Consider the following 24,816-nt stretch of genomic DNA (forward strand, 5'->3'; position numbering starts at 1 on the left):
TTGGTTGAGAAGGCTGGTTTTCTGGGAATGGCTGTGGGTTTCTGCCAGTACAGTTATCTCATGCATGGACGTACAATAGACATGTAAGAATCAAATTACAAAAGATAATAAAATAACTGCACATAGCAACCAGGGCCCAGTGCCATGGTGACTGCTTTTCATAGAGGCCATATTATCAGAAAATACACCACAAAATGTTCAGCTCATTAAAGAAAAAAAGAACTCCTTCAGATATACTCCATGAACGAGCTCACACTCAGTACGTTTGTAAATAAACCATGTCAGAAAATTTAACTTTCAAAGATTGTTGTCAATGCCGCTGAAAATATTTCCAAATTAAAATGAAAGGCTGTCCTTTCATTAAGTTGGAAATGTGCCCGCCTGCTCCTGGAAACAGCAGCCCTGCCGAAGGGATTAGGAGCCGAGGACTGATAGCTTAAACATGCCTCGGTGGATAAACAGGCATTAATTACCCAACTTTTAATTTTATACAGAAATCACAACAGGGACACAGGCCATTCAGGCCAACCGCTCTATGTTGGTATTTCTCCTCTACCCTTGACTGGTATCCCTTTATCATTCTTTCCTTTAACCACCCACCTATTCTTAAATAGTCTCTGCTTCAATCACTAACTCCACTAGTGATTCCACAGGCTCTGTGTAATAAAATGTTTCTACTGCTCTCTGTCCTAAATCTCTTCCAGTTAATTGTATATCTACATCCCTCAATCTAGACCAGCAAACACTAGAAATGGTCTAAATGCTCAGTGCCTACAGGAGGAAAGGTGGATTAGAAAGAGGATGAAATATAACGTTCAGACACAGGCACAGACACACACACATTGACACAAACAGACTCACACACACACACACACACATATTGTCACACACACACACACACATATTGTCACACACACACAGACTCACACATATTGTCACACACACACACGCACACACATCGTCACACACATCGTCACACACACACACACACATTGTCACACACACACACATTGTCACACTCACACACACACACACATTGTCACTCACACACACATACACACACACACACATTGTCACACACACACATTGTCTCTCACACACACACACATTGTCACACACACACATTGTCACACTCACACACACACACACATTGTCACTCACACACACATACACACACATTGTCACACACACACATTGTCTCTCACACACATTGTCTCTCACACACACACATTGTCACACACACACACACATTGCCACACACACACACACATACACACACACACACATTGTGTCACACACACACATTGTCACACACACACATTGTGTCACACACACACATTGTGTCACACACACACACACACACACACACACACAGAGACTCACACACATTGGGCTGAATTGTTAAAGGGCAGCCAGACCTGCCATTAAATTTAAATATTTAAAACTGTACACACACCCACCCCAGTACACTGCAATAAAAAATATTGCCCCTTCCCCCACCCCAATAAGACTTAAAGATAATAGTTACCTCTCCCCCCACCCAAAAGACTTACATGCAAGACTTGACCTTCACCCACCTCCCCACCCCCCCCCCCCCCCACCCCCCAACAAACTGTTCAAAGTGCAGAGGTCACCCCTTCCCTGGACGGGAAAGTAAAGGTGCATGAGTGCTGGCCGTCGCCTGGAAGATCCTGGGCAGCTTGTAAGATCGCTGACAATTTTATTTAAATGTATTCATTTTCTTAATTTACACATTCAAAGTCCAGTCTCATCGCCTAGCAGCAGGGTGGCCGCCACAGAGCCTCACCGCTGCCAGGAAGATCGGGCCCAGCACTCGCGGTGTCAGGCTCCGTGTTGGGCCACTGCCGGCACAATCTTCAGGTGCCCCCCTGCCACGGATCCCGACATCAGGACCTCAACAAAATCCAGCCCATTGACACACACACAGCCTCTCTCTCTCTCACACACACACAAACACATACACACAGACTCACTCACAGACTCTCTCACATACACAGACTCACACACACACACACAGACCCTCACATACACAGACTCACACACACACAGAGACACAGAGACACAGAGACACACAGACTCACACACACACACACAGACTCTCACATACACAGACTCACACACACACAGAGACACAGAGACACACAGACTCACACACACACACATACAGCCTCTCTCTCTCTCTCTCTCTCTCTCTCACACACACAAACACATACACACAGACTCACTCACAGACTCTCTCACATACACAGACTCACACACACACACACAGACTCTCACATACACAGACTCACACACACACAGAGACACACAGACTCACACACACACACATACAGACTCTCTCTCTCTCTCTCTCTCTCTCACACACACAAACACATACACACAGACTCACTCACAGACTCTCTCACATACACAGACTCACACACACACACACAGACTCTCACATACACAGACTCACACACACACAGAGACACACAGACTCACACACACACACATACAGCCTCTCTCTCTCTCTCTCTCTCTCTCACACACACAAACACATACACACAGACTCACTCACAGACTCTCTCACATACACAGACTCACACACACACACACAGACTCTCACATACACAGACTCACACACACACAGAGACACACAGACTCACACACACACACATACAGACTCTCTCTCTCTCGCGCACACACACAGACTCACTCACAGACTCTCTCACATACACACAGACTCACACATACATACAGAGACACACAGACTCACACACACACATACAGCCTCTCTCTCTCTCGCACACACACACACACATACACACACACACACATTGTGTCACACACACACATTGTCACACACACACATTGTGTCACACACACACATTGTGTCACACACACACACACACACACACACACACAGAGACTCACACACATTGGGCTGAATTGTTATCTCTCACATACACACAGACTCACACACACAGACTCTCACAGACACAGACTCACACACACACACACACACACACAGACACACAGACTCACACACACACACAGGCACACAGACTCACAAACACACGGACTCTCTCTCACACACACAGACTAACACATACAGACTCTCACACACATGCACACAGACTCACACACACAGACACAAACACAGACTCACACACACACACACACACACACACACAGACACACACACACACCCTCTCTCACACAGACTCTCTCTCTCTCTCTCACACACAAACACACGGACTCTCTCTCACACACACAGACTCTCTCTCTCTCTCTCACACACACAGACACTCTCTCACACACACACACATACACATAGACTCTCACACACACACACACAGATTCACTCACATACACACAGACTCTCTCACACACACAAACACAGACTCTCTCTCACACAGACACACATAGACTCTCTCACACATACACAGACTCTCTCTCACACACACACACATAGACTCTCACACACACATAGACTCTCTCACACATACACAGACTCTCTCTCACACACACACATACACAGACTCTCACACACACAAACACAGACTCTCTCTCACACAGACACACATAGACTCTCTCTCACACACACATAGACTCTCTCACACATACACAAACTCTCTCTCACACACACACATACACAGACTCTCTCTCACACACACACACTCACACACACTGGGCTGCATTTTATTCGCGCACCACGCTCCATAGTGTCGCACTTTGAACTTGGGGGCCTTCCGACATGGAAGGGCCTCCGCACAGCCCCAGCGATATTATATGATATTACACTGCATCCCCGTCAACAGCGTCTGGTGCCACTGCACAGGCCCCAGTGCCATTTTTAAAAGGCTTTAAGTTCTTTGCAAAAATTAGAATTTTTGAAGGCTTATCAGTTCTAATTTTTATTAAATAATAACTTACGTGATGGAGGCCCTTTCCTAACCCTCCCAATGGTCATTTCATTGCCCAGGATAACCAAAACATGCCTTTTTCTCCTACCCGACCTTTACACCCCCAACCTTCAAACTTGTGCCCTTTAACCCATTCCCACCATCCCCACATCCAATCAAAAGTGTTTTGCCCGCTTCCCCACCCCACCCGCCCTGAAAATTTTATTCCTCCCCCCCACCCCCCACCCAGTTCTTTCCTCGCTGAACGCCAAGCGGTGGGGTGGCCGCACTGAGGTCCCCCCGCCACCGGTTACATGCGGCGGGCCCTTCTCAACGTCACGGGTCGAGGTGGGCCTCTCCCCGCAGAATTTTACCAGCTCCCGCGCAGCGACCTGCGGCGTCGAAGGGCTGGTAAAATTCAGCCCACAGACTCTCTCACACACACATACATTGACAGACTCACACACAGACGCACACATTGACAGACTCACACACATACACATTCAGACACATTCACACGCACTTGCACATACACTCACACACATGCTTAAAGACACACGCTCATACGGATCATAGCAGAGGATTGAGAGTTCATTAATTATAGGACAAAGCTGTTCTCAATTCCTGTGACACCTTCAACAAACCGCCTTATTATAGTGGGTCCATCAGTTAAGCACATCCCTTCCATATGGAGAACCTATTGTTATTTCCAGGATAACGCAGGCAGGATCAGTGCAGGGCGGATTGTTTCCGACCATCATTCAATGATGTTAAATTACATTCATTGGCTGCTGCATCATGGGACCCATCACAGGTACGTTATGTTAAATCTTCATTTTGTTCATGCATTTTACCTGCAGGGAAGATTTTCTGTTTTCTTCTTCTAACAGAATTATACATCTGTTTATCAAGACCAGATTCAAAATTTAGTTACAGTGAGGGTCTCCTCCCCTCTAGCTCTCAGTGCTTGGACTAACTGAACTAGACTGCCAGACATGCAATTGGCCTTTTCTAATTATCTGATTAAACCAAGTTACGGTGGAAAAAGCAGCAAAAAAACATAAGCTGACTGGATGATTTTTCCCATATTGCCAATCACCATCCTGATTCCATGAGCCTCTAAGGACCACTCTAGACTCAGACTGACACGGGCTGGCAACTCTCCAGCAGTAGACAAAGAGAAGCTAAGCGAAGATTTAAGGATGAAATAGTTTGGCCGGGATGTGGAATTGGCAGGTTGAGCCCCAGTGCTTTGTAGGGGTCCAAATCTACAGCTCATTGCTTAAACAGTGCCCAGAGGATCTCTGCTACATCTAGGTCCACATGGAACACTTCAGCTGGTCTTTTGAGGAACCCTTTGAAAAAAATGATTTGAATTTAGAGTCTAGTAACAATCAGTTCATTCAGATTAGCACTCGAAGTGAGAAATCCTTTCCACCACTTTGATTAAATGCTTTGGCTCATGGTACTGAGAGTTTGCACACAGACTATTTACTGCCTCATGTGCTTGACAAACACTAGTTATTCCTCAAAATAACCACAGCAGCTTGGAAAGCTGTGTTTCTCAACAGAAAATCTGCCAGAATGAATATGAGCATTTCTTCATAGTTACAAAGAATGATAACACTGATAGAAAATAAAGGACTTGCATATATATTGCATCTTTCACAGCACATTACAGCCAATGAAGCTCTTTTGAAGTGTCATCACTGTTGTAATGCAGGAAACAAGGTAGACAATTTTGGCACAGCAAGATCCCATAAGCAGTAATGTGATAATGAACAGATAATCTGTTGTTTTCAGTGATGTTCATTCAGGGATAAATATTGGCTTTGGCAGCGGGGAGAATTTCTCTGTCATTCCTCAACTAGTGACCGTTGGATCTTTATACCAGTCTGAGAGGGCAGGTGAGGCTTCAGTTAAAAATCTCATCTGAAAGAGGCACTCCGCCAGTGCAGCGTTCCCTCAGTACTGATCCTTCAACAGTGCGGCGTTCCCTCAGTACTGATCCTTCGACAGTGCGGCGCTCCCTCAGTACTGATCCTTCGACAGTGCGGCGCTCCCTCAGTAATGATCCTTCGACAGTGCAGCGCTCCCTCAGTACTGACCCTCCGACAGTGCAGCGCTCCCTCAGTACTGAACCTCTGACAGTGCGGCATTCCCTCAGTACTGATCCTCCGACAGTGCAGCGCTCCCTCAGTACTGACCCTCCGACAGTGCAGCGCTCCCTCAGTACTGACCCTGCCAACAGTGTGGCACTCCCTCAGTACTGACCCTCCGACAGTGCAGCGTTCCCTCAGTACTGACCCTCCGACAGTGCAGCGCTCCCTCAGTACTGAACCTCTGACAGTGCAGCATTCCCTCAGTACTGATCCTCCGACAGTGCAGCGCTCCCTCAGTACTGACCCTCCGACAGTGCAGCGCTCCCTCAGTACTGACCCTGCCAACAGTGCAGCGTTCCCTCAGTACTGACCCTCCGACAGTGCAGCGTTCCCTCAGTACTGACCCTCTGACAGTGCAGCGTTCCCTCAGTACTGACCCTGCCAACAGTGCAGCGTTCCCTCAGTACTGACCCTCCGACAGTGCAGCGTTCCTTCAGTACTGATCCTCCGACAGTGCAGCGTTCCCTCAGTACTGACCCTGCCAACAGTGTGGCAGTCCCTCAGTACTGATCCTCCGACAGTGCAGCACTCCCTCAGTACTGACCCTCCGACAGTGCAGCGTTCCCTCAGTACTGACCCTCCGACAGTGCAGCGCTCCCTCAGTACTGAACCTCTGACAGTGCGGCATTCCCTCAGTACTGATCCTCCGACAGTGCAGCGCTCCCTCAGTACTGACCCTCCGACAGTGCAGCGCTCCCTCAGTACTGAACCTCTGACAGTGCGGCATTCCCTCAGTACTGACCCTCCGACAGTGCAGCGTTCCCTCAGTACTGACCCTCCGACAGTGCAGCGTTCCCTCAGTACTGACCCTCCGACAGTGCAGCGTTCCCTCAGTACTGACCCTGCCAACAGTGTGGCATTCCCTCAGTACTGATCCTCCGACAGTGCAGCACTCTCTCAGTACTGACCCTCCGACAGTGCAGCGCTCCCTCAGTACTGAACCTCTGACAGTGCGGCATTCCCTCAGTACTGATCCTCCGACAGTGCAGCACTCCCTCAGTACTGACCCTCCGACAGTGCAGCGCTCCCTCAGTACTGATCCTCCGACAGTGCAGCGCTCCCTCAGTACTGACCCTCTGACAGTGCAGCGCTCCCTCAGTACTGAACCTCCGACAGTGCAGCGCTCCCTCAGTACTGACCCTGCCAACAGTGTGGCATTCCCTCAGTACTGACCCTCTGACAGTGCAGCGCTCCCTCAGTACTGACCCTGCCAACAGTGTGGCATTCCCTCAGTACTGATCCTCCGACAGTGCAGCACTCTCTCAGTACTGACCCTCCGACAGTGCAGCGCTCCCTCAGTACTGAACCTCTGACAGTGCGGCATTCCCTCAGTACTGATCCTCCGACAGTGCAGCACTCCCTCAGTACTGACCCTCCGACAGTGCAGCGCTCCCTCAGTACTGATCCTCCGACAGTGCAGCGCTCCCTCAGTACTGACCCTCTGACAGTGCAGCGCTCCCTCAGTACTGAACCTCTGACAGTGCGGCATTCCCTCAGTACTGATCCTCCGACAGTGCAGCACTCCCTCAGTACTGACCCTCTGACAGTGCAGCGCTCCCTCAGTGCTGACCCTCCGACAGTGCAGCGCTCCCTCAGTACTGACCCTGCCAACAGTGTGGCATTCCCTCAGTACTGACCCTCTGACAGTGCAGCGCTCATTCAGTACTGAACCTCTGACAGTGCGGCATTCCCTCAGTACTGACCCTCTGACAGTGCAGCGCTCCCTCAGTACTGAACCTCTGACAGTGCTGCACTCCCTCAGTACTGACCCTCTGACAGTGCAGCGCTCCCTCAGTACTAAACCCCTGACAGTGCGGCATTCCCTCAGTACTGACCCTCTGACAGTGCAGCGCTCCCTCAGTACTGAACCTCTGACAGTGCTGCACTCCCTCAGTACTGACCCTCCGACAGTGCAGCGCTCCCTCAATACTGACTCTCTGACCGTGCAGTATTCCCTCAGTATTACACTCCGACAGTGCAGCACTCTCTCAGTACTGATCCTCCAACAGTGCAGAACTCCCTCAGTACTGACCCTCCGACAGTGCAGCACTCCCTCAGTACTGATCCACCAACAGTGCAGCACTCCCTCAGTACTGCCCCTCTGACAGTGCTGCACTCCCTCAGTACTGATCCTCCGAACGTGCAGCATTCCCGCAGTACTGACGCTCCGACAGTGCAGCACTCCCTCAGTACTGACCCTCCGACAGCGCAGCGCTCCCGCAGTACTGACCCTCCAACAGTGCAGCACTCCCGCAGTACTGTTCTTCCAACACTGCAGCACGCCCTCAGTACTGAAACTCTGACAGTGCAGCGCTCCCTCAGTACTGACCCTCCGACAGTGCAGCACTCCCTCAGTACTGACCCTCCGACAGTGCAGCACTCCCTCAGTACTGACCCTCCGACAGTGCAGCACTCCCTCAGTACTGACCCTCCGACAGTGCAGCACTCCCTCAGTACTGACCCTCCGAAAGTACAGCACTCCCTCAGTACTGACCATCCGACAGTGCAGCACTCCCTCAGTACTGAACCTCTGACAGTGCAGCAATCCCTCAGTACTAAACCTCCAACAGTGCAGCGCTCCCTCAGTATTGACTCTCCAACAGTGTAGCGCTCCCTCAGTAGTGACCCTCAAACAGTGCGGTTCTCCCTGAGTACTGACCCTCCAACAGTGCTGCACTCCCTCAGTACTGACTCTCTAACAGTGCAGCACCCTCTCAGTACTGACCCACCGACAGTGCGGCGCTCTCTCAGTACTGACCCTCCAACAGTGCAGCATGCCCGCAGTACTGACCTTCGAACAGTGCAGCACTCCCTCAGTACTGAACCTCTGACAGTGCAGTGCTCCCTCAGTACTGACTCTCCAACAGTGTAGCGCTCCCTCAGTACTGACCCTCGAACAGTGCAGCGCTCCCTCAGTACTGACCCTCGAACAGTGCAGCGCTCCCTCAGTACTGACTCTGACAGTGCAGCACTCCCTCAGTATTGACCCTCCTACAGTGCAGCACTCCCTCAGTACTGATTCTCTAACAGTGCAGCACTCCCTCAGTACCGACCCTCCGACAGTGCTGCACTTCCTCAGTACTGACCCTCCGACAGTGCAGCACTCCCTCAGTCCTGACCCTCCGACAGTGCAGCACTCCCTCAGTACTGACCCTCCGAAAGTGCAGCATTCCCTCAGTACTGACCCTCCGACAGTGCAGCACTCCCTCAGTACTGATTCTCTAACAGTGCAGCACTCCCTCAGTACCGACCCTCCGACAGTGCTGCACTCCCTCAGTACTGATCCTTTGAAAGTGCAGCACTCCCTCAGTACTGACCCTCCGACAGTGCAGCACTCCCTCAATACTGACCCTCCGACAGTGCAGCACTCCCTCAGTCCTGACCCTCCGACAGTGCAGCACTCCCTCAGTACTGACCCTCCGAAAGTGCAGCATTCCCTCAGTACTGACCCTCCGACAGTGCAGCACTCCCTCAGTACTGACCCTCCGACAGTGCAGCACTCCCTCAGTCCTGACCCTCCGACAGTGCAGCACTCCCTCAGTACTGACCCTCCGAAAGTGCAGCATTCCCTCAGTACTGACCCTCCGACAGTGCAGCACTCCCTCAGTACTGATTCTCTAACAGTGCAGCACTCCCTCAGTACCGACCCTCCGACAGTGCTGCACTTCCTCAGTACTGATCCTCTGACAGTGCTGCACTCTCTCAGTACTGATCCTTTGAAAGTGCAGCACTCCCTCAGTACTGACCCTCCGACAGTGCAGCACTCCCTCAATACTGACCCTCCGACAGTGCAGCACTCCCTCAGTCCTGACCCTCCGACAGTGCAGCACTCCCTCAGTACTGACCCTCCGAAAGTGCAGCATTCCCTCAGTACTGACCCTCCGACAGTGCAGCACTCCCTCAGTACTGACCCTCCGAAAGTGCAGCACTCCCTCAGTCCTGACCCTCCGACAGTGCAGCACTCCCTCAGTCCTGACCCTCCGACAGTGCAGCACTCCCTCAGTACTGACCCTCCGAAAGTGCAGCACTCCCTCAGTACTGACCCTCCGACAGTGCAGCAATACCTCAATAAGGATGAGAATTTTAACATCAAGGCATTGCCAGTCCAGGAGCCACAGGGGCTGATTTATTGATAGAATCGGATGATTGTTGATGGATGGGTGAGTTTGGGTTTGGAATGATATTCCTCATCGACCTCCCACGATGGGATTTAATTCTCTCTTTTCTGACTGTATAAAGTGAATCTGGGCAGTCACAGCATAATTGCTTGTTGTTAAAAGGGCAAGAGCACAAAAATGCCCTTAATCTGGCCCCCTCACTCAGCCAGACCATGGGATCTGTGGCTGTGAGGTATCACCAGGCCACTCAGTGCTATCCTGGGGGTTGTGGTGTGTTGGTGGGAAACAGTAGATGGCGCTTCATGCAGTGATGCTGATCTCAGGATTTCACTCCCCAGTTACAACATCGCTCAGCTCAATGAGCACAAATAATCTTTCCCAAAGGAAACCTGGGGGAAGCTAATCGATTGACACAAAGTATCGACTGTGCCAGCCATAAGTCACTGTGAGAGCTAGTGAGAAGCCTGGTGCCCTGATACCTGTATGTGGAGATAGGTCGGCTCACAGTCACACTGGGCAACGAATGAACAAACTAACGCAACAATCCAGCCTCTTTCTGCTGTTATTTAGATGATTCCTTTTTCACAACTGGTGAAAGTCCCAATGATACCTGATGAGGGGATACACTCACTTCACCTCTGGTCAAAAATCATCAAAATGTTTCAGTGAAAGGTCTTCTGTGGAAATTTTCTACCCTCTGAAGATGGAATATAAATCACACAGCCTATGGGAACCCTGGTGAGTGCTCAACTATTCCCTTGTCACTCAGCAACTACCTTTCGCAAAAATTTGTTCATTTAAACGTGACCTGTAATTTTGTGTATCTCTCTCTCTCATAGAAGCCTTTGTGTTCTCCCAATTCCGTTGCAAAAATTACTTTGATTATTGCAACTGAAAAAAAATTATTATAATAAAAATGTCACAGAAATATTCAAAACATTAACCTGAACTTCAAAGCAAGCAATCTAGTGATGACAATTATGGTGGCTGGGTTGTTGAGACATAGAGCTCTGTGCCTGGAATCTGGGGGCTCCTCAGTGGATGGGACGGGCTGTGTAATCCTGGCAGTACAGACTCCACATCAAATAATGCACCCAGTGCTGTCATATGCCCGCTGACTCACTGAGAAAGTGGTAGTGATGGATCATTCTGTTCATCGCAGAGCATCTGACAACACAGTAGTGCACGTGAAGTGTGATATAGGTTAGAGGGACATGATTTCTACTGAGAAGCTCCCATTGTGTGTCAGCTGTGGTTCAGTTGGTCGCACTCTTGCCTCTGAGTTAGCCGGTGCTGCGTTCTAGTCCTACCCCAGGGTTTGAGCATAAAAATCAAGGCTGATACTCCAGTGCTGCACAGTCAGAGGTGCTGCCTTTCGGATGAGAGGTTAAATTGAGGCCCTGTCTACTCTTTCAGGTGGCTGTAAAAGATCCCATGGCACTATTTTGAAGAAAAGTAGGGGGGTTATCCCTGGTGTCCTGGCCAATATTTATCCCTCAGTCAACATCACAAACAGATTATCTAATTACTATTACATTGCTGTTTGTGGGCGTTTGCTGTGTGAAATTGTCTGCCATGTTTCCTAAATTACAACGGTGACTACACTTCAAAAGTACTTCCTCGGCTGTATAAGTGCTTTGAGATGTCTGGTGGTTGTGGAAAAGCGCTATATAGATGTACGTCTTCCTTTCTATTGTCTTAGTCTGTTCATTACGCCAAAACACATCAGCCTGGATTTTACTGATTGGCGGTAACTTTAAAGCTGCTGTTACAATCTTGGATTCTGCACAAGATCATCTTGAAAATTCAGCATTACTGGTCTCTTTTGTAAGTAGATCCTGTATTCCCTATGATCAAAATTTACCCTTACTGACCAATATCGAACCTTATGATAGTGTGCCCCTCAGAACAACAATGAAAACCCGTAGTCATATGAGCTGCATATTGTAATCCTGTAAATGCCTTATTGTAAAGGAGTCCAATCTTCTGGAGGTGTCTGATGAATACTTTAGTGAGTAAGGCCAATTATAAATCATCAGGCTAATGATTTATAAACAGCAAGTGAACAAATTAATACCTTTTAAAGTAAATCTCATCTTGCTTCAATTCATAACACAGAAGGGTGCTGGACCCTGGCTTCTTGAGACTGGCAGAGGGGCTGAGGAGTCACTGTCAATACCAGGAGCTCCGTGAGAGAAGATTCCAAAGGCAGAAGTCAGCCACTCCTCTTCCCCTGCAAGGCACACTTGTACCTTCCTGTTCACCTGAGAAGGATGAGGACCTGGTGGAGACTCCAGGCACCTCACCCGCCTCTCATTTTGCCACTTTTTTTTTTATATTTCTACCACCTAGAAGAACAGGCCAGCAGATGCATGGGAACACCACCAACTGCAAGTTCCCCTCTGAGCCACACACCATCCTGACTTGGAACTATATCGCCGTTCCTTCACTGTCACTGGGTCAAAATCCTGGAACTCCCTTCCTAATAGCACTGTGGGTGTACCTACCCCACATGGACTGCAGTGGTTCAAGAAGGCAGCTCACCACCACCTTCTCAAGGGCAATTAGGGATGGGCAATAAATGCTGGCAGCAACGCCCACACCCCTTGAACCAATAAAAAGAAAGAAAATAACAAACACACCATATTGTCCATGTTAGTAGGCTAAATGCAGTCTTCTGACCAGAAGACTCTCTGAAACCAGTCAGCACTCAAGTTAATGAGAGAACATTCTCTCTGACTTCATTCCCAGATCTCCCAGACTGTATTCTCTTTTGCTTCCTTCCTTCTCAGCCAGATTAGAAGTCGAAGGCTTCACATCTGCCCCTCTCCTAGTTTTCCTTGTCCAGCGATTGGTCAACTGAGCTGTCAATTTAACCAGCAAGAGAGTCTCCTGACATAGAATTCCTGGTGAGCACAAGGGTCGAGGATTGAACCAATGTCCGATGTGTGAATGTTACTGGGATGTTTTTTTTTTTTGGACCCTCACTGTCTCAAGCAACCTGCATAGATAATAAATCTGGATTCTAATCTGCCTCCCGAGCCTGTGGCTGTTGTGTGGATTTAAACTCCTGTGAGCTAAACTTAATGTAAAGTAACACTTTACTAAAAATTACACTGAAATCCTTCTAGCCAAATAGCCAAAGGATCCGGAAATGAGAGAGTGACATCAATCCACTTATTTCAAAATTACACCCTCAGCAAATCTGTCACTTGAATCTTATATCATCACAAGGAAAATAACAGGATTTGCTTATTTCCTTTTTCACTGAGTTTGCAGACCTTTAAGAAACAAGAAAGGGATAAATCTTTCAAGGTTCAAACCCTTAATGTGGAGCCTGGCTCAACAGGAGATCCAGAGAACTGGATGTGGCATACCTGGTGCTCCCAGTAGTCCAGTCAATAAAATAAACTGCCAGATGCTTGGGAATATTGCTAACCTCTGCATCCAAGTTGGAGAGACTCATTCCCACAAGTGTGACACCCCAGCTGGAGTGGAGCCCTGCACAACATGTGCTGTGAAAAGGTGGGAGCAAAGGTTCAGAGTAGGTGAGATGAAGGTGGGAACACAGTTTGAGAATGGACGAGATGAAGGAGGGAACACAGGACAAGAATGGGCGAGATGAAGGTGGGAACACAGGAAAAGAATGGGCGAGATGAAGGTGGGAACACAAGACAAGAGTGGGTGAGATGAAGGTGGGAACACAGGACAAGAGCGGGAGAGATGAAGGCGGGAACACAGGACAAGAGCAGGAGAGATGAAGGTGGGAACACAGCACAAGAACGGGTGACATGAAGGTGGGAACACAGGACAAGAGCAGGTTAGATGAAGGTTGGAACACAAGACAAGAGCAGGTGAGATGAAGGTGGGAACACAGGACAAGAGCAGGTGAGATGAAGGTGGGAACACAGGACAAGAGCGGGTGAGATGAAGGTTGGAACACAAGACAAGAGCAGGTGAGATGAAGGTGGGAACACAGGACAAGAGCGGGTGAGATGAAGGTTGGAACACAGGACAAGAGCAGGTGAGATGAAGGTGGGAATACAAAACAAGAGCAGGTGAGATGAAGGTTGGAACACAAGACAAGAGCGGGTGAGATGAAGGTGGGAACACAGGACAAGAGCGGGTGAGATGAAGGTTGGAACACAAGACAAGAGCAGGTGAGATGAAGGTGGGAACACAGGACAAGAGCGGGTGAGATGAAGGTTGGAACACAGGACAAGAGCAGGTGAGATGAAGGTGGGAATACAAAACAAGAGCAGGTGAGATGAAGGTTGGAACACAAGACAAGAGCAGGTGAGATGAAGGTTGGAACACAAGACAAGAGCAGGTGAGATGAAGGTGGGAACACAAGACAAGAGCAGGTGAGATGAAGGTGGGAACACAAAACAAGAGCAGGTGAGATGAAGGTTGGAACACAAGACAAGAGCAGGTGAGATGAAGGTGGGAACACAAGACAAGAGCAGGTGAGATGAAGGTGGGAACACAGGACAAGAGCAGGTGAGATGAAAGTGGGAATAAAGGACAAGAGCAGGTGAGATGAAGGTGGGAACACAGGACAAGAGCAGGTGAGATGAAGGTGGGAACACAGGACAAGAATGGGTGAGATGAAGGTGGGAACACAGGACAAGAGCGGGTGAGATGAAGGTGGGAACACAAGACAAGAGCGGGTGAGATGAAGGTGGGAACACAGGACAAGAGCGGGTGAGATGAAGGTGGGAACACAAGACAAGAGCGGGTGAGATGAAGGTGGGAACACAGGACAAGAGCGGGTGAGATGAAGGTGGGAACACAAGACAAGAGCGGGTGAGATGAAGGTGGGAACACAAGACAAGAGCGGGTGAGATGAAGGTGGGAACACAGGACAAGAGCGGGTGAGATGAAGGTGGGAACACAGGACAAGAGCGGGTGAGATGAAGGTGGGAACACAGGACAAGAGCGGGTGAGATGAAGGTGGGAACACAGGACAAGAGCGGGTGAGATGAAGGTGAGAACACAGGACAAGAGCGGGTGAGATGAAGGTGGGAACACAAGACAAGAGCGGGTGAGATGAAGGTGGGAACACAGGACAAGAGCGGGTGAGATGAAGGTGGGAACACAGGACAAGAGCGGGTGAGATGAAGGTGGGAACACAAGACAAGAGCGGGTGAGATGAAGGTGGGAACACAAGACAAGAGCAGGTGAGATGAAGGTGGGAACACAGGACAAGAATGGGTGAGATGAAGGTGGGAACACAGGATGACAGCGGGGTGAGATGAAGGTGGGAACACAGGACAAGAGCGGGTGAGATGAAGGTGGGAACACAGGACAAGAGCGGGTGAGATGAAGGTGGGAACACAGGACAAGAGCGGGTGAGATGAAGGTGGGAACACAAGACAAGAGCGGGTGAGATGAAGGTGGGAACACAAGACAAGAGCAGGTGAGATGAAGGTGGGAACACAGGACAAGAATGGGTGAGATGAAGGTGGGAACACAGGATGACAGCGGGGTGAGATTAAGGTGGGAACACAAGACAAGAGCAGGTGAGATGAAGGTGGGAACACAAGACAAGAGCGGGTGAGATGAAGGTGGGAACACAAGACAAGAGCAGGTGAGATGAAGGTGGGAACACAAGACAAGAGCGGGTGAGATGAAGGTGGGAACACAGGACAAGAGCAGGTGAGATGAAGGTGGGAACACAAGACAAGAGCGGGTGAGATGAAGGTGGGAACACAAGACAAGAGCAGGTGAGATGAAGGTGGGAACACAGGACAAGAGCGGGTGAGATGAAGGTGGGAACACAGGACAAGAGCAGGTGAGATGAAGGTGGGAACACAGTTCAAGAACATAAAAAGGAAAATTTTGACATCAAAACATCATGAAACAGAAATTGAGAGGAAGTGAGATGTTTTTACACTCATTGGTAAAAGCTGTTCATATGCTAACTCTTAAATATGCTGGAGACTAAATGGATACAGCCAAGTACAATGAATTTACAGAGTCCTTATGTGACATTCCTATTCAGCGTTGTTGAATGCCCTGATCTAGAATGAGAGCTCTTTACTGGATGCCTATATATATTATCAAGGATCAACTGCAGCTGCCTTTAGCTCTTCGGGTGCAACAATACAGTACAAAAACTCTCCACATTGTCATTGAACACCTGACAAACCTTGTAGTGTTGGATAAAGATGTATAATTAGCTCCAATGTCATTAAATCGTCTTCCCTTTATGTGGTTTGGATGCTGTGTGTTCCTGACAATGCAGCAGGGTGCATGCTAATGGCCTAGCTGATTGAACCTGAATTTGTTTACACACAATATGGGTCAGAGCTGACTGCCCAGAGTCCTGTCATTAGCACCCTACCCTTCCAACTGAACCCGGAATTCCGGACATCTTATATTTTAGTAAATCTGCCATGACGATGCTGGAGGAAAGGTTGACCAGACGAGGCTCTAGTATCTGGAAAGGAGAAGACTGCAGGGGTGACCTGATAGAGGCCTTTAACATTATGAAGAGATTTGATAGGGTGGATGTAGAGAAGATTTTTTTCATTTGTGGGGGAGATCAGAACTAAAGGCGATAAATATAAATACCCACTCATAAATCTAATAGAGAATTCAGGAGAAACTTCTTTACCCAGAGAGTGGTGAGAATGTGGAACTCACTACCACAGGGAGTGACTGAGGTGAATAGTGAATAAGGGGAAGCTGGATATACACATGAGGGAGAAAGGAATAGAAGGATATGCTGATAGGGTGAGATGAGGAAGGATAGGAGGATACTCATGTGGAGCAGAAACAGCAGCAAGGACCTGTTGAGCTGAATGGCCTGTTTCTGTGCGGTACATTCAATGTAACTTTATGATCATCTAGAATTTTGAGCATCAAAAGGGGTAGCATTCACAAAAGAACACCACACTGACAAGTCATTACCAGTGCAAAAACAGATCAAAATTTTAATCAATTTCTCCTCCCCTGATAAAATTAAATGATAAATATTCTAAACAACAGCTCCCAATGGGCGAGTTCATGGCTGTAATCTAATCACAGGTTCAGTTAATGGCCTCACATCACGGGAATTTCAGTTAGTCAGTGTAAGATATCATGTGAAATCCTCCATTAGATTATTGTAATCGTGCTGAGATACGCAATATTCCACATGCATTGCTCTAATTTAATTGCTGTATTTTTAAAAATGTGGTTACACTGAGCTAAGTAACAATATCGAGTGAGTAATCTGTAAATAAGAACAATAGCCAATGGAAGTTGAAAGTGTGTGAGGTTATTGGAAATGATTGATTGTTTGCTGACACCAGTCTGTGCACAATTTAGTTCTGTGTCCCCAACCCTCCAGGTTCCCACATGTGATTCTTCAGCTTTAAAGGGGTGATGTGTTCCATCAGATCTGCTGACTTGCAATCCTGGGTCAGCTGCTGGTGTTTGCACTGCCAGTGTGGTTAGTTACGAGTGTTCTCCAGCATCCGGTGGCACAGGGGTCAGTCTTACCATCCTGCAGTCTGAGGCTGGGATGTCGCCAATCGTGCAGCGTCTCCTTATCACAGGAAATGTTCAACGGAAGCTCCAACATTCTGAGAGGGTGACGGGAGAGTTTCTTCCCACCAGGAAAATCACAGGCCAGGAGATTCTATCAGACGGAAAGTCACAGGCTGCTTGCCTGAAAGGTGCTGTGCGCACTCTGGGCTGGAATTTACAGGGGGCTTCGGGACCCTGGCATCAGGACCAAAGGGGGTCCAGAGCCTGCACTTGCTGTCAGCGTACCCCTCAGTGCAATCTTCCCGGAGACAGCCTCCTAATTGGCTGCCTCTGTGCTTGCTGTCCTGTAAAGTGGGTGGGTTCCCGTTGATGCCAGCCCAAGCACAGGGCCAGCAGCTCTGGAGCCTTGGCAGCTCCACCTGGATTGCAAGGGCGCCTCAACATGGAGGTACCCTCGGAGGTGGCCATGAAAATTAAAATTGGTGAGGGCCGAAGCCGGAAGTTCCCTGGGAGTGGAGGGGAAGCCCCTCCGGAAGAATCGTTTAGGATTTGAGTGCAGCCTTTCCTGTCAATGGCCCTGCCATTTGGGAATGGAACCTCCAGCTACAATGGCCTGCCAACCTGCTGCCGAGAGGCCACCTCCATTGAGCTGGTAGCCTCTGCATGCAACAGGGTGGGAGGGAGTGCCTTCCGCTGGTGGCAAAATGCTGGCAAGCGTGAAAAATCTCCCATATTGGGGCCTTAATAATCTCAGTTGGCTGCCCACCTCGGTGAAGCAGGCAGCTGATCCTACGTTCTGATGAAGGGTCACTAACCTGAAACGTGAACTCTGCTTCTCTCTCCACGGATACTGCCAGACCCGCTGAGTATTTACAGCATTTCTTCTTTTTATTTCAGATTTCTAGCATCTGCAGTATTTTGCTTTTATTTTGGCTGACCCTACTCCCTCCCTGCCTCAGGAAAGTTCTCCAGTGGCTGAAATCCATCAGGAAGCCGTCCCGACGTGGCTTCCTGCTATTTTCCTGGCCCCTGCCCCCAACTCCAAGTCCATCTCCACAGGGACAGAAAAATCCATCACCCACCACATCCCCCCCACTACCGCCCTTCCCGCCAGTGACTCTCTGCCATGAATAGGGTGTGTCATGTATATTAATTTTGTCATATGAACATTGATTTTAAACTTGCTGGGAAGAAGAGAAGGCCTGTTACAAGGGCTGCCAGACACTTAGCAGAAAAACATTTGCATACTAACAGACAGTGCTTGTGGAGACAAAAGGACCATTCCCTGACACATTCAACCCACAATGGATTTTGATCACCAGACATTGAAGGTGTAAGGAAGAGCATTCCAGAGACTGCTAAGGTGATACAGTCCACAAAAGCCAGGACTGGTTAAACCAGCTGGTCACATGACTAACTGGCTGGTCCAGGATGTTTTGAACTCACCACAGAGTTTTTGAACTCAAAAAGACTGTTTGCTCCTGGACTGAGAAGACCTCTCCTGTCTGCTCCCATCTCTTTCTCACAAGCCTCTGGACCCACTGAGGACACATGAACTTCAAGAGAGAAATATCTTCTACATCAAACAAGGTTTAAGAAGAATACTGGGCCCCAATGAAAAACAAGACCTACCTATGATCAAGGACTACAGCGAGCTTGAAGAACAGTAACCAAAACCATCTTCAGATATTGCCTCAAACTTTTCCACTTTATTTCTTCTGCTCTTTTCTGTCTCTATCTGCATGTGTGTATCGCGCATGCATGCTAGCGTGGGCGCATCGCGTATCCGTAGGCATTAACTGAATTAGAGTTTCAGTTTAATAAAATTCAACCTTTTTTCTTTAAACCTAAGAAAACCTATTTGGCTAGTTTCTTTGCCTTACAATTGGAAGTTAGTGAACAAGGATTCACGAAGGGGGAGCTAAAAAAACAGTGTGTCTAAAAATTAAACCCTGTTACGGTGAAGGCTGAGTTGGAACCCTAGACCCCTTTCTCACTGGGTTGTAACAGGTGTGATGGGGCAGGAGCTGCAGGGTGGAAGTCAGACAACTTGAGAAACAGCAAATCTCATGCTGCAAAAAAAAACAGAAGTTGTTAACGTTGCTTCGCCTGAATGCTGTGAAGGCACAAACTATTATATTGATCCACAATTCCTGGAACTCCTTCCTAGCACAGTCTTTGATAGCAGTAGCTGTGGGGTTCTCCCCATTCCACCCTCTAACTTTGCCTGAAACTGTGATGATACAATGTAAACGGTCATTTGTCTGCGGTTTCCGCCGATCTTCCACCAAGGTTACACCTAGACAACACTTGGAAATCCTGGGGATATTTAAGTTCCATCACTGACTGAGGAAACACAGTGCAGGCTGGAACTCATTTTATAGTCCACTACAAGTCTTGAAAAATATGGTCACTTGAAAAAGTAACCAACTAGGAGATTGGACTGATCAGTAGATATCAGGAGGACATACATCACTCACATTGACTTTTAAAACATTCATTCATGAGGTATGGGTGTCGCTGACAAAGCATTTATCATCCCTCACTTGTCGGCCTGAGAATGGGTGATGGGATTTCTTGCTGCCCTTGTACTGACAGTGCTTCCATGACAGTTTTTTTTAACATAGGGAGCTTCAGAATATTGATCCAGCAAAGATGAAGGAATGGCGATATGTGTCCAAGTCAGGATGGGGTGTTACTTGAAGAGGAAATTGTACATGGTGGTGTTCCCTCATGCCTGCTTCTCTTGTCCTTCTGTGGTACAGTCACAGGAGAGGGTGATGCTGTTGAAGAAGCCTTGGTGAGTTGCTATAGCCATGGTGCACCGGTGGTGGAGGGGTTGATTCCAGCGTTGGGATGCCGATCGAATGACCTCCTTTTCCATGGGTGGTGTTGAGCTTGTTGAGTGTTGTAGGAGCTGCAGCAATGCAGGTGAGTAGCAAATATCCTATCATGCTCCTAACATGAGTCTTCAGATGGTGGAGAGGCTTTGAAGGGTCAGGAGCTGAGCTTTGTAACTAAAGACTGCAAACAGATGAGGAATAGGGCAGTGCAGTGTGTTACACGCTGTTCTTTTACTGCTGGGATCTTGCACCAGACTAAGGCAATGAAGTCTTCTCTTCTTGGCAGCTATAAAAGTCCTGAATGAAATTGCTTTGGACAGTCTCAATCTAGTTTCTACTTGGCCAGAGTCCACTGCGGAAAACTGCCTGTAATTCAGCACAGATTGCAACTCAGCTAGAAGCTTTATACCTTGTTTATTGATCCAAACAGGAGCTGAGCTTCCAAAAAAAAATTGGTTGTCCTGGCTGCAATCTGTGTCGATAAACATTTGTTCCAAATTCTCCAAATGCAGAGCTGCCACCCATATAAACAGGGCAGGGCGTCTGCATGAATTTTCAGTGCATATACAAGCAAAAAAAAACATAAAATTGAGCTTTTGTGGCTATGTTACAGAAGTGATTAGCTGCTAACGTAGACCCTGGCTGTACCAACAGGGTTGCATTCTCTTGAGTGCTCCACTGTAGTAAACCAGAGATAGTGTTACTTCTCCCAGTTCAGGATGCCAGGGTAAGGAAAGGCTTTCAGGTCCACCAGTTCTCACTCTGCCCATTAGACAGTGCCACCCAACACACTAGTCTCCCTAATCCCTAGTGATGCCAACTTCTTGAGAATGTAACAGGAAGGGTAAAACCAGTGGCCAATATCAGAAAACACTCTAGAAAATTCTTCCCCAAAAACACAAAGCAAACAATCAAACTCAAAGACCACTGTGGTCACATCACCAGACAGATTTCACTTCCAAAGCACAGCCTCCCATTGATTTCCTACATTAAAACAGCAACTATACCTCAATAACAAAGTACTTCATTGGCTGTGAAGCACTTTGGGATTTCCTGAAGTTGTGAAAAGTACTGCAGAAAAGAAAGTCTCTTTTTCCATGGAACCTCTAGAGGATGCGGGATGAGGGGTTGAAATTGGTAACAGGCTTTAGCACAAAACTGGTGGTAGTGAATCAACAGCCCGTTCCACACACTTTATTAAAGTCCATGGAAAATAAAATCGGATGGGTGGGGAGGGTTAAACAGACGGCTGATTTGTTCTCACTCTCTGTGTGCTAAACAATTTCACCCTGTAGTCAGCCTCAGAAACCTATGGGCACTTTGGGAACAGAGCAGGCTTGCATAAGACCAGCATGGACTATAAAAATAACACTTGGGAGAACTTCCTGGTGTCTTATCCCGCTCCAGACTGTAAGCAAGTTCTCGACCGAACTTGTAGTGATGGAGCGGGGGAATCTCCGAGCAAGTCTCTGGGGAATGTCTCTAAGAGTTAAGAGACACTGCAATTTTTTTCCCTTTAATGAGATGGTGGGATGTGATCTGTGTCGAAAATACCTCCCTAATCTTTCCTTCTCCTTAATTGGGATTAAAACAAAAACATCAAAACTGTTTCTCCAAGAATTGAAATATGGATGAAGTGGAGGAAGATATCAGACCAGATCATGGAAAAGGCAGAAAGTGACCCAGTGGGTGAATGAACACTTGGCACAGGCATTAAGGTCCTTCAGTAGCCTTCCTTCAAAGTAGTAAATCTCATCGTCTATAGAGGGGTGCCTGGGCAGGTGCTGATTCCCAGGGAACCATCAAAGTGAGAAAAGATAGAAACAACGAATAAATAAAATGCAGGGGTTTTCACAGGAACTGGTTTCATCCATCTAAGAGAGAGGCACACACACACACACATTCCAGGAGAGTCACTGTTGAGTAATTAGAGCAGGAAATCCTGATTGATTTATTCTCCTCCCAAGTACGAAACTTGGAAGCATTGTGAACTGTGAGGAGGATAGTATAGAACTTTAAAAGGACATAGACAAGCTGGCAGAATGGGCGCACAGGTGGCAGATGAAGTTCAATGTGGAGAAATGTGAAGTGATTCATTTTGGTAGGAAGAACATGAAGAGACAATATAAAATAAAAGGTACAATTCTAAAGGGGGGTGCAGGAGCGGAAGGACCTGGGTGTATATGTGCGTAAGTCATTGAAGGTGCAGGACAGGTTGAGAGAGTTGTTAATAAAACATACAGTATCCTGAGCTTTATTAGTAGGGGCATAGAGTTCAAGAGCAAGGGAGTTATGTTGAACTTGTATAAGACACTAGTTCGACCTCAGCTGGTGTATTGTGTCCAGTAATAGCTAAGAGAAGTAAAGGCGACATGAGGAAAAACTTTTTCACGCAGTGAGTGGTTAGGATCTGGAATTCATTGCCAGAGAGTGCGGTGGAGGCAGATTCAATCATGGCATTCAAAAGGGAATTAGATAGTTATTTGGAAAGGAAGAATGTACAGGGTTGAGAGAAGGCGAGGGAATGGCACTAAGTGAGAACTGAGAACCAGTACTGACACCATGGGCCGAATGGTCTCTGTCTGTGTTGTAACAATTCTGTGCGATTCTGTGTGAAGTACATCATGTACTGAGCCCAATACTACCTACCACCGCTGCCCTCTCTGGTATCATCCAATTTAGCACAAATCAGCAGAGAACTTGGGAGCTTGCTGATCTTTCTGCTATCAGTGATACACTAGCTGGGTATATTTATTAACTGAGCCATTAGAATGGTTTTAGACTCACGGTAATTTAGCTTTATAGATCACAGTAACCAAGCATTCTACAACAAACTGCAAAGTCCAGAGGATGTGTGCACATCGCTGTGACATACAATGGTTAAAGTAGAGCGTAGTGCCAGTGTTTGCCAGTAAGATATTGCGAGGAACACTTTTTCTACAATTCTCTCAGTGATGGAGAAGGCAGAATGCTGCAGTCTCAACCAGTAGGCAGGGTGGGCTCACTGAGGCGCTTTAATTTATGTGCCCGACTCCCTCCCCACTCCCACCGAATCCCTGGCAGTATTCCTGTGAAATTCGGTTGAAGCGAAGAGGGGCCCTGGGTCATGGGGGGCGCTGGGAAGCGGACAAATGGGCAGCGGCTGCAGCCGGAGCCGGGAGCCGGAGCAGTGTCGGATACTGTAGGTGAGTGTCGGCCTGTGTCTCCCTGCTTTCCCTTTAGAAAATGCGGTGACACTAAGGTTAACATATCAGGGAGATGCTGCCTGACCTGCTAAATATTTCCTCCTTTTGTTTCAGATTTCTAGCGTTTGCAGTTTTTTTAGTTTTCATTAGAGAAGCAAAATGATGTGGAACTTTCCAGAATACAGTGGGAGCCTCTTCCTGACAATGAATTGTGAAGGGATTCACCATCTACATCAATAAATCCATACATTCGATCACAGGAAACACCTGCAGCTACCATATTGACATTTAAACATGTAGGATTAATTATATCCTACTTTTATAGGATATAAATGCTGAATTTGAGTTTGCAAACTGAAATCAGGAATGACAAATGGATGATTTTTGTTTGGAATGCAAGAAACCCCGACATATGGACGGACAAGAGCTGGCCGCAGGTAATAAGTAGCGAAGTAAATGAAGCGCAGGCTGCAGGAAGGTTGGAAAGGAGCGGGTCCCGGGTGACTGACAGTGATTGACAAATGGGCAGGAACTGCTCTGCTGAGGAATTAACCCGTCTGTCTGTGTCTGTGTCTGTGACGGGGAGGCGGGCAATGCCCAACTGCAACAGCCGAACAGCCTCCCAGACCCAACACCACCCGGGCTGGGAGCCCTCGCCTCCCCGGCCGTCTGCACACACAGGAGCCGGGAGTCGGACTCAGCACCACTGGTCCTGGCGTCCGTTAGACACAAGGCCAACTTCACAATCCTCAATCTCAGCATCCTATCGAACTTTGCGGGGCAGAAAGAATGTTTTTCTTTTTTTAAAAAAAAACAAGAGCTTCAGGAATAACTCAAGTTGGGCTGGGATCCTTCCCAAAAACTATAGAAACGCATGGAACCATGTCACTTCTGAACAAGCAGACCATGCCTTTTGGGAAGGGGTCACCTCAGGGGCTCTGAACCCTCCAGACTGTGGCGAGTGCTACACTCATGGTTGAACAGCGGCCCTTTTCGGTGGGTAACGTTTGCATCCCAAAGAAAAAACAGGAGAACTTACTGAACCTTCTAATAAAGCACTAGCATTTAGCTGGAAGATGAATTTCAGATGTGCAATGACAGTCCAGAACTGCCTGGACCTGAACCAC

At 48.0% G+C, this 24,816-nt stretch overlaps 1 protein-coding gene across 1 annotated transcript in view; it reads right to left on the reverse strand.

Annotated features, from left to right (window-relative positions):
* The window catches only part of bmper (BMP binding endothelial regulator), a 113,828-nt gene that overhangs the window by 88,166 nt on the left and 846 nt on the right, over window positions 1-24,816 (reverse strand). The window lies entirely within an intron of this gene.

This window comes from Heterodontus francisci, chromosome 5 (genome assembly GCF_036365525.1).
Source record: "Heterodontus francisci isolate sHetFra1 chromosome 5, sHetFra1.hap1, whole genome shotgun sequence".
NCBI lineage: Eukaryota > Metazoa > Chordata > Chondrichthyes > Heterodontiformes > Heterodontidae > Heterodontus > Heterodontus francisci.